Below are 1029 nucleotides of genomic sequence, written 5' to 3' on the forward strand. Positions count from 1 at the left end.
CCGGTGTGGCTTTTTCTTCTCAACCTTGTCTTGAATGGGCTGACTTTGGGAATAAACCTCTGAACCAAAAAGAGCTTTGAAGGAATGACTTGTCCTTCCAGAAAAAGCCTTCCGTCCAAGAAGAGGCGACGAAGCTCTTCTCTGTTCCAGGTGTCTTACGCTGGAGCTATTTACCTACTGTGCCAACGCAGCCATCTCGGGGGTGAGACATGAAATCACTTATGTGACTATGAATATTGTACGGCTGCTTAGAAATTAAAATGAATTTTGAGTCGTGTAGCATTTATATGCACTCCTAATTTATATTTGAACAGGAGAGGAACTATTTTCTGTCTCGAAACCCAAGCTTAATTTCTATCTCTATTATCTTTAGAGCTTAGTGAATAATTAATTCTTTTTCTTGCAAGTTTTTGTTGGGTTTGAAGCAAAATTAATTCAACCAAGGCCCCGGCTTTGTTGTCGTTGACTTTGTAGGGGGCTCTGGCGGTCCCTGAGCAGCTGAGATCCCGCTGGGGCCACAAAATGAGGCAGGTTTGGGGATAAAGAGCCTCATCCTCTGAGCGGAGGAGCCAAGGGAGCGGGGCAGCGTCTCCTCCCGCTACCGGCTTATTTCAACGTGAAGGATTTTCCTAGCCACCCCGAGCCCCTGGGCGGTGGTTTCCAGTCTAATTATGTACCAGGGCTTAAGCAGATGCTAATTCAGTCCTATTTTTCACGCTGATACATGCACAAAAAATTTTCTACCACTGCTCAGGCAGAAAGACGTTGAGGCCATTAATTGAAAATTAATCAGGAAAATATGTGTGTGATATCCAGGCAGGCATGCAGGCCAAATGGAGGTGGACTCGATTAGAAAGAGAAATTGTGCTTGTCTTTTTCTATAGCAATAAGCACATTCACCGGCAGAGTGTGATTCCCAATGAGGCGGCTTCCCACCGGCAAGCCCTCGCGAGCGCTACAGGAGGAGCCGTGCGGGCTCGCTGTGTTCGGCGGATGCCATGGCTCCCACACCGCAGCCCAGCCCCGCAG

Source organism: Aptenodytes forsteri, unplaced genomic scaffold, assembly GCF_000699145.1.
Source record: "Aptenodytes forsteri isolate BGI_AS27 unplaced genomic scaffold, ASM69914v1 Scaffold7, whole genome shotgun sequence".
NCBI lineage: Eukaryota > Metazoa > Chordata > Aves > Sphenisciformes > Spheniscidae > Aptenodytes > Aptenodytes forsteri.